This window comes from Lathyrus oleraceus, chromosome 1 (assembly GCF_024323335.1).
Source record: "Lathyrus oleraceus cultivar Zhongwan6 chromosome 1, CAAS_Psat_ZW6_1.0, whole genome shotgun sequence".
In the NCBI taxonomy this organism is placed as follows: domain Eukaryota; kingdom Viridiplantae; phylum Streptophyta; class Magnoliopsida; order Fabales; family Fabaceae; genus Lathyrus; species Lathyrus oleraceus.
This window is the reverse complement of record NC_066579.1, coordinates 48,357,362-48,374,686: the sequence shown is the minus strand read 5'-3', so window position 1 is coordinate 48,374,686 and position 17,325 is coordinate 48,357,362. Positions and strand designations below refer to the sequence as shown.

Here is a 17,325-nt window from a genome sequence, read left to right as displayed (position 1 = left end):
ACCGGCCAAATCATTTTCAAAATTTAAAAATTTCAGAGCCCACAAGGCTTTGTGCTCCAATTCGACCGGCAAATGGCAAGTTTTACCAAACACCAATTGAAAAGGAGTTAGGCCAATTGGAGCTTTAAAGGCGGTACGGTATGCCCATAACGCTTCATCCAATTTTTGTGACCACTCTTTTTTTGAATTTGACACAGTTTTTTCGAGGATTCTCTTAATCTCACGATTAGAGACCTCAGCTTGCCCATTAGCCTGTGGGTGATACGAAGTTGCCACTCTGTGTGATACACCGTAATGTTTTAAAATGCTTTCCAACGGTGCATTACAAAAGTGTTACCCTCCGTCACTTTTCAACACTCGGGGGGTTCCGAAACGGGAAAATATGTTTTTCTTCAAAAAATTTATCACCGTTTTCGCATCCGCCCGAGGTGAGGCAATCGCCTCAACCCACTTAGAAACGTAATCAACTGCGACAAGCATATACTCGTTACCATAAGAGGGTGGGAATGGTCCTACAAAATCAATGCCCCAACAATCAAATACTTCGACCTCTTGGATGTTTTGGAGAGGCATCTCGTCTCTCTTACCAATCCCACCGCTTCTCTGGCAACTATCACAACTTTGCGCATGGGTATGTGCGTCTTTGAAAATAGTGGGCCAATAAAATCCTGACTGAAGGATTTTAGTGGTCGTTCTCACCCCATTATAGTGTCCGCCGTAAGGTGAGTTGTGACAATGCCAAAGGATGCTCTGCGCTTCATCGCCAGTAACGCATCTCCTTAAAAGGTTATCACTACCCAACTTAAACAAGTACGGGTCATCCCATACGTAATACTTGGCATCCGAAAGAAACTTCCTTTTTTGGTTCGAAGTTAGGTCGGGAGGCACAAAACCACTAGCCTTGTGGTTCGCAAAGTCTGCAAACCACGGCCTAACTTGAACTTTGAACAGTTTTTCATCAGGAAATTCTTCCCGGATTTCCTTCTCTGACGCGGTAACCTCCACATTCACTAAGCGGGATAAATGATCCGCCACCAAATTTTCCGACCCTTTCTTGTCTTTGATTTCAACATCAAATTCTTGCAACAAGAGGATCCAACGGATGAGCCTTTGCTTCGAATCCGGTTTGGTGAGCAAATATTTAATCGCCGCGTGGTCGGTATACACTATGACTTTAGACCCTATAAGATAAGATCTAAACTTTTCAAGCGCATACACTATCGCAAGTAATTCTTTTTCAGTTGTGGCATAGTTAATTTGAGCCTCATTAAGAACTTTACTTGCGTAATGTATCGCATGAAAAATTTTCTCTTTTCTTTGGCCAAGTACCGCTCCAATTGCATAGTCGCTTGCATCACACATTAGCTCAAAATTTAAATTCCAATTTGGAGCGACTATAATTGGAGCGGTAACCAATTTTTCTTTCAAAGTTTCAAAAGCTTGCAAACATTCATCGGTTAAGAGAAATACCTGGTCCTTAGCTAGCAAATTACTCAAAGGCTTAGCCACCTTTGAGAAGTCTTTGATAAAGCGCCGATAGAACCCGACGTGCCCCAAAAAGCTTCGGATTCCCTTCACATTCACCGGAGGAGGTAACTTTTCAATCACTTCAACCTTAGCTCGATCAACTTCAAGCCCTCTTGAAGAGACTTTATGGCCAAGCACTATCCCCTCGGTCACCATGAAGTGACACTTCTCCCAATTAAGCACAAGATTGGTCTTCACACATCTTTCAAGCACCGTTTTCAAGTTTGCCAAGCATAGACTAAAGGAACCACCAAATACCGAGAAGTCATCCATGAAGACTTCCATTGTTTTCTCAATAAGGTCGGCAAAAATGGCTTGCACACATCTTTGGAAAGTCGTCGGTGCATTGCACAACCCAAAGGGCATTTTTCGGTATGCGAAAACTCCAAACGGACATGTGAAAGCCGTCTTTTCATGATCGGCCGGGTCAACCGCAATTTGGTTATACCCGGAATAACCATCCAAGAAACAATAATATTTTTGCCCCGAGAGTCTTTCGAGCATTTGATCCATGAACGGGAGTGGAAAATGATCTTTTCGAGTTGCGGTATTCAACCGCCTATAATCAATACACATTCGCCACCCGTTGCAACTTTAGTAGGGATCAACTCATCCTTGTCATTTCGGATCACGGTAATTCCACCTTTCTTCGGAACAACATGCACGGGACTAACCCATGGACTATCCGAAATCGGGTAAATCATTCCCGCATCCAACAACTTTACAACTTCTTTTCTTACAACCTCCTTCATGGTAGGATTTAAGCGGCGTTGTGGTTGAGCTACCGGCTTAAAATCCTCTTCCATCAAGATCTTGTGCATGCAATAGGAAGGGCTAATTCCTTTTAGATCGGAAAGAGTCCAACCCATGGCTTCTTGATTTTTTTTTAGCACATTGATCAAGCGGGCTTCTTCATCATTTGATAAAAGGTTGCTTATGATGACCGGCTTTGCTTCGGTCTCATCTAGGAATACATACTTCAAAGTAGAAGGTAATATTTTCAATTCAATAGGCGCTTTTTCGTCATTAACCTCCTTCTTCAAGTCTTCCTCCTCAACTTCCCACGGTTGTAGTTCGTCTAAACCATCAAGTTCCCTTAAGCATTCCTCCAGAGCTTGCTCTTCTTCAGCTGTGAAAACTTCCAATGAGTCGTCAAGAGCTAACTCCATAGGAGATATCTCATGAATATGCTTAGAAACCTCCAAAATTGCCTCTTCGATCACATCGATGCGAAAGCTATCATTTCTATCTTTTGAATGCTTCATTGCTTCGAATAGATCGAATGTAACTTCCTCATTTTGGACTCTCACCTTCATCAAACCGTCATCAACGTCTATCATCATTCGCGCGGTTTTCATGAACGGTCGGCCCAAGATGAGTGGAGCATCATCATCTTCTTCCATATCAATAACAATAAAATCGACCGGGAAAAAGAATTTGTCGACTTTAACCAAAACATCTTGGGCTACGCCATGAGGATGGGTAGTCGACTTATCTGCCAATTGCAACGTCATTCGGATGGACTTAATTTCAATGTTGCCAAGCCTCTTTATAATAGACAAAGGTATAAGATTAATGCTTGACCCCAAGTCAATTAGTCCTTTCCCGACATAGATATCACCAATTTTAACCGGCAAAGTAACTCTTTCCGGATCAACCTCTTTTTTCGGAAGCGTCCTTTGAATAATTGCACTACAGCTCGCATCTAGGACGATGGTCTCCGGTTCCCTATACCTCCGTTTTTTTGCAAGTATGTCCTTCATGAATTTGGCATACTTGGGCATTTGCTCCAAGGCTTCGGCAAACGGAATGTTGATTTGTAGTTGTTTAAAAATATCCATGAACCGGGCGTAATGCCGTTCATTCTCCCTTTTGGATGGAGCATGTGGATAAGGAAGGTTTTGGATCGGAGTAGCGCTCACTACCTCCTTTCCTTTAGCAACTCTAGAACTTCTTGCTCTTTTCTTTTTCACTTCCTCCACCATCACTTCATCACTTTTATTTTTCTCAATTTCCACACTTTTTTTCTTTTCAACTTCACCATTCTTTTCGTTCTTTTCAACTTCTTCCTCCTCACTCCACTCCCCCACTTCACCATCAATATGGTCCTCCAATATTTCCTCCTCATTTTCTTTCTCATCTCTTTTTTTATTCTCACTGATCAACTCCCTCCCACTTCGCGTAATGATCGCTTTACAATGTTCCTTAGGATTTGTTTGCGTGTTTGCCGAAAAGGAAGGACCTGGTTGTTGTTCCGCGAGTTGCTTAGCAAGTTGCCCAACTTGAGTCTCGAGATTTTTTATAGCCGCGTCATTGCTCTTTTGGTTAGCCATTGACATTTGCATGAATTGTGTCAATGTCTCTTCCAACTTAGAAGTTACGACCGGCGGTTGTTGAGGTTGATAAGGATTTTGGGGAGGGTTTTGACGGCTAGAAGAACCACCTCCATAACCCTGGTTATGGTAATAGTTACTCCTAGGTTGGAACCCTTGGTTCCCTTGGAAATGTTGTTGTTGATTTTGAGGGTGTGGTTGATAAGGTTGTTGTTGTTGTTGTTGTCTCGGTTGGTAGTCCCTTTGGTTTGCCATGTAGTTTACGTCTTCGAACCCCGGAGGTGGACAGAATCCGGTGTCATGCTCACCTTTGCAAAGCTCACAACAAGCTATTTGTTTAGCTTTAGAAGGTTCTCTCAACTCTTTTATTTGCTGCGTTAAGAGTTCCACTTGTTGTGAGATGAGCTTGTTTTGGGCAAGGATGGCATCGTTCCTCCCAAGTTCAAGCACTCCTGGCTTCTTCAAAGAGTTGCCTCTACTTTGACTCTGAAGATCATTTAGAGCCATTCGATTTATGATATTTGTAGCTTCTTCGGCACTTTTAGACAATAAAGAGTCACCCGAGGTAGCATCCAACAACGTCTTGCAATTTGGTTGAAGTCCATTTTTGAAAATATGGATTTGAGTCAATTCATCAAATCCATGCCCTTTACACTTCCGAAGCATGGATTTGAATCTTTCCCACGCTTCATTTAAGGATTCATTGATTCCTTGTGCAAACACTGAGATGGCCATCTTGGATTCCATGAACCGGTTATGGGAGAAGAATCTTTCGATGAACTTCTCTTCTAACACGTTCCAGTCTGTCATGACGGCTGGTGTTTGATCTAAGTACCAATCTTTTGCTTTGCCGAGCAAAGCGTGGGGAAATAATCTTCTGAACAACGGTAGCTCCTGAGCCTGATCCACTCCGGCCGCCAATGCTATCTCATAAAATTTTGTGAGAAAAGCAAAGGGATCTTCATGGTCCTTTCCGGTGAATGGACTTCCATATAATAAATTGAGAGTTCCCGTTTTCATCTCAGCTTGCCTTCCCGTGTGGTTGGCAAACTGAGCAGTGTTTCTTGGACTGTTTATGCATGGAGTGGAAATGGGCGGTGGTGGTGGTTCCATGGTAGGTATGAACGGTGGTGGATGTGTGGTAGAAGAACTTTCTCCTTGTTCTTGACGTTGTCTAGCCTGTTGCCTCCTTCGTCTCGTTTTGCTATTAAGCCTCCTTGCGGTTCTCTCGATCTCGGGATCAAAAAGAAGTTCGTCCACAGGGATTTGCCCTCGCATAAAACGTAAGCTGCACACTAAACCAAACAAATTACAGGTACAAGTCAAAAATTCGAAAGCTAAAAATTAAGCAACCATTGCGATGCTCGCAATATCAATTCACAATCCCCGGCAACGGCGCCATTTTGTTGAATGTAATTTTAAGTGTCGGGTTTTTGTTATCGTCTCCACAGGGATTGTGAGATATCACCGCCTTTCGACAGTTGTTTCAATTCTTAGCTTAAGGTAACAATGGGGTTTTGGTGTTTGTCACGGTATCTTGCATAAAAGTGTAATAAAATGCGGTAAAAGTTTTGGTTTGAATATTTGAGAAATATTGCCAAAGTTAGGGTTCGACGATCACTTTGCATGTATATGTTCGATCAACAAAAATTATAAACTCCTTTAGATGATAAACTATTTCACAAAGTCCTCCCAATGTGTTTATCTCTAACACACATTGTGAGTTTTCCCATTTTGATCCATTGTTTATCTCTAACACAATCTATCAAAATGACAACTTTTTGGTTCAACCTTATGGTGAACAAAATCATTCATTACTATCTCTAGCTAACAAACAAGATTGGATGAAAACCTAGGTTAAGAGTTGGTAAACATCTCTCGATCATAAACCAACACAAAGAGTTTTCAATAAGAACAAAGTTTTCACCATATATTCACCATTAAAGAGTTTATAAATGAAGATCCTTACATTTACACACAAAGCTAATGATCATCTACATCTAACCTTGACAAAATGAAGGACTTAGCTACTCATTTTCATGGTAGCTTGTTCAACAAGTTTCGGAAGAAGGTTGATCAACATCTTAGTCGAATAATCGAGATTGGATGGGAATCCACCTTCTTTTTGTGAAAGATTGTTAAGAGATGAAGAGAAATGGTTTTTAGGTCACAAAAGATCCTTAGAGCAATGCTGGAAAATATCTAAAAAAGTACAAAAGTATGGAAGGCAAGGTATGGCTCCAAAAAGTAGCCCTTGCTACTTATAGAGCTGCTACTGAGCTGTCATGCTCGCTAGGCGAGCAGAATGGCTCGCCTAGCGAGCCCCTAAATGAGGCACCTGAGGCACCTGCGCCCAGACAAACAACCATTGCCAGACTGTCATGTTCGCTGAGCGAACAAAACCTTCGCTAGGCGAAGGTCACGCTTCAACCTTCGCTCCAGCGAGCTTGAGAGGTTTTGCTACTGGAATGCTCGCTGGGAGCTCGCTAAAGGCTCGCCTAGCGAGTGAGTGCTGGCTGCGCTTTTCACCAAGTCTGGACGTGTTCGCCACACACCTCGCTGGAAGCTCGCCTAGCGAGTGTGGTGTTGTTTGCCACTGTAAAATACTGGAGCTTTTCGCTCGGCTCTCGCTGGACGCTCGCCTAGCGAGTCCTTCGCCACAGCCCTTGCCTAGCGAGCAAGCTGATGAATGCTTGTTTTATTTGACCCCTTTGCCAAATTTCTTGTGTCTTCATTTTCTATTATTTCATGCCTACTTCCTGCACAATAACACACAAATCAAAGGTACCAAGATCGTTTATCATTGTATTGCATTTCATCTAAAACAAAGGTGGTTTCGAACACTTTAGCAAGGAAATAGAGTGAAAGATACCCATATTTGATAGCTCAAATAAGCACTTTTGGGTATCTAACAGCGTGCGTTGACCCGTGGTTCATGCGTTGACCCCTGCGGTCGACGCAAGCTTTTTGTGCGCTGACCCGTGGGAAATGCCCTGTGTTATGCGCTGACCCATGGGAAATGCACTATGTTGTGCGCCGACCCTACGGTCGACTCAAACCCTGCAAATCTGCAAAAATTCAGATTTTTGTGGTTTTCATGCATTTTGTCATGACCACATTTTATCCACATATGTTGTATGAAATATAACAGTTTAGATGAGCATAGAAAAGGATATGATAGGTGATATGTTGCATTTGTTTTGTAGAGGTAGAATCGACAATGTCGATTCGTCCATTGTGGTCATTTGTCATCATTGAAACCTATGATCGTTTATGATCGTATGTTGTATGACAGTTTGCCCTTACATGCTCCCCCTTTTTGATGATGACAACCTGTGTAAAACCAAAGAGAAAAACAACCTACAATATTTACACACATTATGCACACTCCCCCTTTCTTTTGTAATCTAAGGCTGTCTGCAAAACAAACTGTTAATTTGTTGTGACTATTTTGGCTTGGCTTTGGTACATGCTCTTCTCCCCCTTTGACAACATCAAAAAGAGAAAAGGAACTATTATTCAACGTAACATGATATTCAACAGGAGATAGTGAATCATATAACAATATCACACCAAATATTATTACTGAACAAATTAAAAGGAAGATAACATTAAATTGGATTTGCACAAACGAGCACAACAGAAAATTAATTCAGTCAAACAACAAAAAAATACAGATGCATATGCAGTTTTATGTCCTAATGGTCTCGTCCTCAATGGTAATAGATATCCGGGTTTCTGTAAGGGTCTGCTAGAGACGATATTTGGTCAGCAACACCACCTAGATACTTGAGGCCCATGTCGACCGACCGCTCCTGGCGTTCAAATGTTTCGGTAAATGCTGTATACCGTTCATTCATGCTGGTAGAGAGGTTATCGAGCCTCTCATTTTATGCTTGAAGCTGGCTGCTAATATGAGCATAGCGCTCATCCTGAGTTTGTATGAAGGATTGTTAAGCCAGCTGCATATTTCACATCATAGCTAAGAGTTCAGAAGAATTGTCTTGCTGCGGAGGAGACGGTTGAGATTCTTCAACACCATATTGATACGGCTGATAGAATTGCCGTTGTGTTGACCAGCCCGTATGTTGCCATTCACCCCAGCCACCATGGTTGGGAGCATCTTCTTAAGTTGAATGGGTATTCTGAACCCAAGCTGAGTTTGTGTAGTCGTGAGTGTCAGCTTGTGGAGGACTATCACGTTGCTCAAATTCTTGTCCTGCTTCTTCTTCTTCGTTTTCCTCTTGGTCTTCTTCTTCACTTTCATCACTTTCATCATCTTCTTCAACAGTAGAAGGAATATACCCTTTGCGAACAAATTTGTATATTCTCCGCTCATCACACCAAAAATATCCCATCATAGACAAAGTTTTTGGGCTGAATTCTTTGTCTGAGGAAATAGAAGTATACGGAAAGGACGGATAATCCACGTCGGCTGCAGTAAGAACCTCTTGAAGAAAAGATCCGTAGGCAAGAGCCGTTCCTCGTCCGGAGTCTCGTAAACTGAACATTCTACTAGCAATGTAGTAGGGCCAGTTTATTTTGCGTTGATTCTTCAGGATATATATGAGATGAACCTCAGCTTGTTCAACTCGGGAAAGGCCATCCTTCTTAGGTCGCAGGATGCGTGACACAATCCACTAGAGAATGCGCTCTCCTGTTTTCAGCTTTCCGGCAGTGACAGTTCGTGGGAACGTATCACTGTTCACAATGTGATCTGGGTAGGGTCTTTTCAGCATGTCGTTCAGCGCGCTCTTAAACTCATATCCTTCTATTGGGTGAGAATCAGTTACCTCAGCAAGAGGATTTTTATCAGCAGCTAGTGTCATATCGAAATATTTATTCCAAACATTAGTCTTAAACGATACCTTTCTTGTGTCGATCCTGGAATGAAACTTTTGCCCACGAAATTTGTCATGAAGGCAAGTGTAGAACACACGGACCAAGTCTTCGCTATATTTGGCATTGCATTCCAGGAATTTGACAATGCCGTGATACTGTAGCAGAGACATGATTTCTATGTGATGCATGCGTTCTGTAGTGAGTTTGTAGAAGGCATGTTGCCTCACAACTCCTCTTTTACCAATATCTTTGGGAAGAGGAGAGGCCAAGAGACAATAGGCACTAGGTAGATGCAACTCACAATGTAGTGGGAAGTTTGAAATGTAAATGCACACTTAATGAGAATTTGAATGTAAATGCATGGGAAGTTTGAAAGATTTCTGCAAAAAAAAACTGAGTTTTCGTGCGGTGCGTCGACCATTGCCCTGTTATGGTCGACTCATACAGGCAAAATTTGCAATTTTCACTATTATGCACATATGCTCACATGTTTGATGCATAAATAGAATGCCACACAACATTTAAACATCCAAACAGATATGGCATAAGAAAAGATACATATATATGTACAATATTATCATGTAATACGATTATTTAGCCATGAAGATTGGGAGAGAGAGAAGGGTAAAGGAACAATATCACCTCGATGCCGGAATAACTTGATGAACTATATAATTGTGCTTGCAACAACATTAACTTGTTAGAAGTACAAGATTATAGTGTTAAATGAAATAAGATAAAGCAAGCAATTTATAACGCCCGTTCAGAAATGTCGAGAATACCAAGTTCTCGGCGAATATGAAAGAAAGGCTCAGTAGCTAGCGGCTTTGTGAAAATGTCCGCTAGTTGATTTTCAGTATTAACATGTTCAAATACAACATCACCTTTCTCTACATGATCCCGAAGAAAGTGGTGTCGAATTTCGATATGTTTGGTGCGAGAATGCAACACAGGGTTTTTGGTAAGATTAATGGCACTTGTATTGTCACAGAAAATGGGAATACGTTCGAGTTTGAGATTAAAATCCAATAATTGTTGCTTAACCTGTAGGATTTGAGCATAACAACTACCGGCGGCAACGTATTCCGCTTCGGCGGTTGACAAAGCAACTGAAACTTGTTTCTTGCTATGTCAATTGACCAAGGAATTTGAAAATAAGTGATAAGTGCCACTAGTGCTTTTCCTATCCGATTTGCACCCGGCAAAATCGGAATTGGAGAAACCTACTAATGAGCAATCATTACCTTTGGAATACCATAGTCCATACTTCGGAGTACCGGATAGGTATCGAAGTATTCGTTTGACAACTTTTAGATGGGATTCCTTGGGACATGATTAATATCTTGTGCACATACACACGCTAAACATAATGTCGGGACGAGAAGCAGTAAGATAGAGAAGTGATCCAATCATACCTCTATACCTTTTTACCTCTACGTCCTTACCGTTTTCATCTTTATTCAAGTTTGTACATGTTGGCATGAGGGTGTCAATGGCCTTGGCTTTTGCCATGTCAAATCTCTTGATAAGGTCCAAACAGTACTTTGTTTGACTCACGAATGTTCCTTCTTTGAGTTGTTTAATTTGCAAACCGAGAAAGTACGTGAGCTCCCCCATCATACTCATCTCGAATTCACCCTGCATAAGATCTGAAAACTCTCACGAGATTCATGTTAGTAGACCCAAATATAATATCGTCTACATAAATTTGTACTAATATCAAGTGCTTTCCTTGACGTTTAATGAAGAGAGTTATGTCAACCTTTCCTCTTGAGTAACCTTGATCGAGAAAAAATTTACTTAGTCGCTCATACCAAGCTCTAGGAGCTTGTTTGAGACCATATAAAGCCCTTTTTAGTTTATAAACATGATTGGGATACTCATGAGATTCAAAACCCGGAGGTTGTGCGACGTAGACCTCTTCATTTATGTAACCGTTAAGGAACGCACTCTTAACATCCATTTGGAATAGTTTAAAGTCTTTCGCACAAGCGAAGGCAAGGAGAAGGCGTATAGCCTCGAGTCGGGAAACCGGCGCATAAGTTTCCTCATAGTCGATGCCTTCCTCTTGGTTATACCCTTGCGCGACTAAACGCACCTTGTTACGGGTTATTACCCCGTTTTCGTCCAACTTGTTCCTAAACACCCATCGGGTGCCGATTACTCGATGATCTCGTGGAGGAGGGACAAGGTCCCAAACCTCATTTCTAGTGAACTGATTTAGTTCCTCCTGCATTGAAAAAAACCAGTGTTCATCGAGTAGGGCTTCTTTAGGGTTTTTAGGTTCCATTTGTGAAACGAAAGCGAAGTGATAACAGAAATTACTTAGCTTCGATCGAGTTGTAACACCCTTTGAGATATCTCCGAGAATGTTGTCGATTGGATGGTCTTTGGGAGACTTCCAAGCTTGAGGGAGATCATCGTTTGAAGGCGGATGAGCTACCTCGGTTTCCTCATGGTGTACATCTTTATCCTCCTCAACTTTGACTTTGTCGGGTTGATCAATCCCTGGCTCGCCACCGTTGAGTATGTCTTCCGTAGATGTACCTGCACCATGAACAACACTACCCTTTCCGACGTTTCTCGGATAGGATTCATCAAAAGTGACATGTATAGACTCTTCCACAACAAGTAATCGTTTGTTATATATTCTATATGCTTTACTCAATTGAGAGTATCCGAGGAAGATACCTTCGTCAGCCTTGGAATCGAATTTGCCCAAGTTTTCCTTTCCATTATTTAATACAAAACATTTGCAACCGAAAACATGTAAGTGAGAAACATTTGGCTTTCGCCCTTTTAAAAGCTCATACGGTGTTTTATTTAGAATGGGGCGAATGAGCACCCTATTCAAAACATAACACGCCGTACTAATGGCGTCGGCCCAAAAATATTTCGGTAAACCACTTTCGTTAATCATTGTTCTTCCCAATTCTTCCAAAATTCGATTTTTACGCTCCACAACCCCATTTTGTTGAGGAGTACGTGGAGCGGAGAAGTTATGATCGATACCATGGTTACCGCAATATTCTTCAAATAAATGGTTTTCGAACTCACCCCCATGGTCGCTTCTAATTGAAACAATGTTTGTATTTAATTTATTTTGGGAAAGCTTAGCAAACCTTTCAAAGGCGGCGAACGTATCGCTCTTGCTTACTAAAAAGATAGTCCAACAAAATCTAGAAAAGTCGTCCACTATTACGAAACCGTAATAATTTCCTCCTAGACTTTTAATCCTAGATGGCCCAAATAAGTCCATATGAAGAAGTTCGAGAGGTCTCGTTGTTGAAACAATATTTTTGGATTTAAATGAGATCCTCGTTTGCTTCCCTTTTTGACAAGCATCACAAAGGTGATCCTTGGTGAACTTTATTTTGGGGAGACCTAAGACTAGATCTTTTGAGACTACTTTATTTAGTAAGTCAAAATTAACATGTGCTAAACGCCTATGCCATAACCATGAATCTTCACTCATTGTTACAAGGCATTTGTCACTTGTTAACGATACTTCATTCAAATCTAACATATAGACATTATTCACTCGCAGGCCATTAAACATACGCTTCTTATCATCATTATGTACAATTTTGCAACAATCTTTTGAAAACGATACATTGTATCCTTTGTCACATAATTGACTGATGCTAAGTAGATTGTGTTTAAGACCTTCGACAAGCAATACATCAGAGATAGTAGTGGAAGAAGGGTTACCTACACTACCTTTACCTAGTATTGCTCCACGGTTGTTGTCACCATAGGTTACATATCCTTTCTTCTTAGCCACGAAGTCAATGAAGAGTGATATGTCTCCTGACATGTGCCTTGAGCATCCACTGTCGAGAACCCATCTTCTCTCGGTGGTCTCGAGGCATTGTACCTATGGAAATGTAATTAACACGAGAAGGTACCCAATGGCTTATTGGGTCCTGAATGGTGAGTAACGAAATGGTCGCATTTAGGCAGCCATTGATAAATGCCTTTAGGAACTAAGAATCTCCTAAACCTACATTTAGCAATGGAGTGGCCTTCCTTGCAACAATAAAGACAAGAGAAATTAACATTTTGATTACCTTTTCTATCTTCATCCTTTATAACATATTTATATTTTTGATATGGGTTAACCATACTTTTTCGAAAGTTTGATTTATCGATTGCAAAGGTAATCTTGGGCTCAAGAGCCTTGTCAAGTTTGGCCTTTAGGTTTCTTACTTCACCTTGCCAAATATAACAAGTATCACACCCAAAGTTAATCATCCTACTTCTAAGGTCCTCACAACCTGTTTTTGTGCTTTCTACTATAGAAGCTTTGAGTGCCTCAAGTTTCCTTTCGGATTTTGAATTTTTTGTTCCAAATGGGTAAAAATTTGGTTATTTGAGGGAAGCCTTTTAAAGGCCTCTTTCGCTTCACAGTGTAAAGTATCAAAAGCAGCTTGTAATTCATGATGAGACATACTAGAGAATTTTTCATATTTAGCATGTCGTACCTGTTTCTTTTTGTTCTTTTGATGAGCAGAGAGGCATAGGTTTGCAGCTTCATCTTCATCACTAGAACTTTCATCATCGGAGGAGTCGTTATCAGTTTCCCAAGCTATGTATGCTCTCCTTGGCTTTGACGATTTCTTGTGTGATTTGTATGATTCCTTTTCCTTTGTTTTCTTGTTCATCGGACAGTCCGGTTTGTAATGACCGGGCTTTCCACAAGTGTAGCACGACCCTCTAGTCTTTTTACCTTTTGAGTCATCATCTTTAGAGTACCTTGATTGTTTCCGGAAGTTTACCAAGTTCTTCTCGGAATGTTGGATGTCGTTCTTTCTCACGTAACGGTTGTAACGTTTAACGAACAACCCCATATCTTCGCTCTTGTCCTCTTCTTCTTCGTCGCTCGAGGAATAATCACTTTGCTCTTTTGCTTGAGACTTCGAGGAGGAAGTCTTAAGAGCTATGGATTTCTTTTCACTCACCTTTGCTTTGTCCTTCTTTTCTTTCTTTTCGTGTTGTTCTAGGCTCAAGAGTACTTGTTCATGCTCTTGTAGTTTGCCAAATAATGTTGTCAAGTCTAATATGGTAAGATCATTTGCTTCTTTGATGGCGGTCACTTTCGGCTGCCATTCCCTGTTGAGACATCTCAAGATCTTATTAGTAGCAACATCATTGGAAACCGACCTACCTAGTGAATGTAATCGATTGATAAGAAGAGTAAATCTCTTTTGCATGTCAGCAATGGTTTCCCCTTGCTCCATGAAAAAGAGATCAAACTCTTGTGTTAGTGTGTTGATTCTTGCCAACTTAACATCGTTCGTCCCCTCATGGGCAATTTGTAGTGAATCCCACATGGCCTTAGCAGTAGGACAATGGGATACACGATAGTATTCATCTACACCTAATGAGGAGATTAGGATATTTTTGGCTTTCCAATCATAATTGTATTTCTTTTCATCATCATCGGTCCATTGTGCTTCGGGCTTAGGCACTAATTCATTATTCTCATTGGTCATGGTTATTTCAATTGGACCATTGAGAATAACGTTCCATATTTTTCTATCTATGGAATTTATGTACACCCGCATACAGTCTTTCCAATAACTATAATTTTCACCATTGAAAACGGGAGCTCTATTATAAGCCCCTTTAGGTTCGTTAGCCATTTTCTATCAAAGTTATATTTTGAAGCACGGAGTGAACCGGAGCTTCTGATACCACTTGTTAGACTATGGCACGGATCTAGAAGGGGGGGGGGGGGGGTTGAATAGATCCCAATTAAAATTTGAGTCGGCGCTACCAATTAAAAATTGGTTTTGAAAAATTTGTTTTAAGTGTGGAAGCGGCCGAGGAAAATATAGTCTAAAACAAATTGTTATTGGAAAACCGGATATGCGTCAAGCCTATGGATTAGTGATAATGTAGAATACGAATCACTACACTAGTCACACTATCAAGGATTTGTTTCACTAGCTAAGATTCCTAGTTCCAATGATTCAAAGAGCAAACCAAACTAGATACACAACTAAGATAATTTTGGTTTAGGCAAATTATCAAACACTTGGTGTGCAAAAACACTCCAAGTGATATTTATGTTGAGTAAGAGATTTCAATTAGTCTAGTACAATGTTTTATTGTACTTTTAATTCAAAAACAAAGTTTTAACTTCTTACTCAATTAATATCAAGGTTTGATAAAAGTGCTTATACAAAAATCACTTAATTTTTAAGCTGAAAACAAATATGCTGAAAAATAGAGAAGGCAAAGATTTGATGAGGCAGTTCCCCCATCGTCCTCGCTTCGGGGTACGTCTGCCCTCAATTCTAAAACTAGAATTGAGATGATTTAATAGATATCACCTGTTGAATTTAACCGTTTATACAAGGATTGCAAAGCAAATATACAACAGAACTCTCAAGACGTTGAATGTTGCTTCCACTCCTTGTTCCTTGATTCAAGGTGAATCAAGTCCTTCGATTGTTGTTGATATACCTCCGATTCCAGCCCCTTTGTTAAATAACTCTCAGTTCTTCAAACCCTCGGCCCGGCTGATCTCAACTACAACAAATCGAACCCGAAATCTTCCCTTCAATTTCACTGAATCCGCTACTAGATTGACAAAGACTTCCTCTTCTCAATCACCTTCGCTCAGCTGCAAATTGATGAAGAATTCGTCCAAAAACCCCCCAAACACAAACCAGTCTTGGAGGACAAAACCTTAAAGGTTTTATTCAAGAAAAAACCTGTCACAAGCTTCAACCCGAACCGGATTCCCCAATCTCGGCTTCGAACCTTATCACCTTTAACCAATCACAAAGCACTTCAAAAATGGTTGTGTGTAGTTGATGTGTTGTGAGATGTTGAAGATGAAGATGATGAATCTTGGACACCTATTTCACTTTTTCTTGTTTCTTTGAACACTTGAATCAATTTGACAAAATGTTAGTTGATACAAGTAACTAAACTTCTATATATAGTAACCAACCAACCAACCAACTTAACAGTATTTCAAATAGAGTGAGAAATACTTAAAGACTGAATTTGCGCACGAACGATCGACCATAGCAGGTCTATGCGTCGACGCATGGCCTTTAGTTTTGGACAGACTGAAAAATACATCAGTATGCGTCGACCATAGGTCGGCGTGCGCTGACCCGTGGTTGATGCGCTGACCCCTACGGTCGACGCAAGCTTTTTGTGCGCTGAGCCGTGGTAAATGCCCTGTGTTATGCGCTGACCCGTGGGAAATGCACTATGTTATGCGCCAACCCTACGGTCGACTCAAACCCTGCAAATCTGCAAAAATTCAGATTTTTGTGGTTTTCATGCATTTTGTCATGACCACATTTTATCCACATATGTTGTATGAAATATAATAGTTTAGATGAGCATAGAAAAGGATATGATAGGTGATATGTTGCATTTGTTTTGTAGAGGTAGAATCGACAATGCCGATTCATCCATGGTGGTCATTTGTCATCATCGAAACCTATGATCGTTTATGATCGTATGTTGTATGACAGTTTGCCCTTACAATAATCAACAACAAAGTTTTGAGAGGAATAAGGTCTCCTTCCTATTCCTATGTCATACGCAGAATTATATCCATATTGGTTCTCAAGAACCTCATTCAACCCAAAAATCCTTCACAGATTCTTGAGCCACTTCCATGATGGTTCAAACCTGAACTTTGTTGTGCCTTTCACTAGGGAGCCCCTGGCCACGACATCGATAACTACTATCCGTTGAAGTATGAAGTACAAAAGCTTGTGAATATTGGGATGGTGTCCTTTAAGGACCGAGTGCCTAATGTGAAAGCTAATCCATTACCTGCTCACGGTAATGCTTCAATCAACATGGTAGATGGTTGTCCTGGTGAGTACAAGGTTTATAATGTTCGCCATATCAAACAATCTTTGGTGGCAATTCATAAAGATATTTGTTTGGTCAGTGACTGTGAGCATGACCGTGATGGTTGTGTGATATGCAGTATGAACCCTCGTGGATGTGTTATTGTCAAGAGGGATATTCAGAGGTTGATGGATGAAGGACTTATTCAGATTTGTCAATCAAGAGATATAAATGATGTGAATGTAATTGTGCATGTGTTCAAGACCCCTGAGTGGGTAATTATCCAGTTTGATAGTAGCCATAACAACAATGTCAATAGATCGGTATCACCGTTAGTTATACGGTTAGCGGGGCCTATTCCGTATGCCTCATATAAAGTTGTGCCATATCAATACAATGCCACAATGATAGAAAATGGTCAAGAGGTTCCTTTACCAGTTGTAGACTCTGTGGTGAATATTGCTGATATTGCGAAGGTGACCTGTAGTGGTCGTGTATTTGGTCAGTTTTTTCCAAAAGAAGTAGAAGGCAGAGATTCTAGTGGTGAATCCGTTTAGTGCTCCAGTGTGTCAGTCTGGTGAATCCAGCAAACTGAAGGCTAGTGATGATGATGAAGTGGTAAAATTGATAAAGAGAAGTGAGTTTAATATGGTGGAGCAGCTGCTCCAAACCCCGTCAAAGATCTATGTGCTGTCATTATTGATGAATTCTGAGGCACATAGAGAGGTGTAGCACCTCAAATTTGCACCCTACCCATTGTACATACATTTTCATGATTAGGTCATTAACATAA

At 40.8% G+C, this 17,325-nt stretch overlaps 1 pseudogene; it reads left to right on the top strand.

Annotated features, from left to right (window-relative positions):
• Nucleotides 1-16,537: 16,537 nt before the first annotated feature.
• Nucleotides 16,538-17,325, top strand: part of LOC127090739 (uncharacterized) — a 48,136-nt pseudogene continuing 47,348 nt past the window's right edge.